Source organism: Myotis davidii, unplaced genomic scaffold (assembly GCF_000327345.1).
Source record: "Myotis davidii unplaced genomic scaffold, ASM32734v1 scaffold44, whole genome shotgun sequence".
NCBI lineage: Eukaryota > Metazoa > Chordata > Mammalia > Chiroptera > Vespertilionidae > Myotis > Myotis davidii.
This window is the reverse complement of record NW_006299705.1, coordinates 3,152,673-3,152,938: the sequence shown is the minus strand read 5'-3', so window position 1 is coordinate 3,152,938 and position 266 is coordinate 3,152,673.

Here is a 266-nt window from a genome sequence, read left to right as displayed (position 1 = left end):
ACACCCAGCATCTGCTGAGTTCCATGCCTGCCGCCATCCCCGACACTCCTGGGGGTGTTTGCCTGTGGAGACATCTTTCCCCCTTCATGTAAGACCTCATCGTGCAACAAGAGAGACAGAAAAGGGAGGCAGATGGTAACTTTTCCTGAATACTAAATAGGTCCTGGACCTGGTGGGCTGGGGCCTGGGAAAGGGGGAAGACTGGTGGGTGATGGGCATTTCTGCTGGAGGAAGAGCAGGAAACAGAGCTGCTATAACAAAAATAA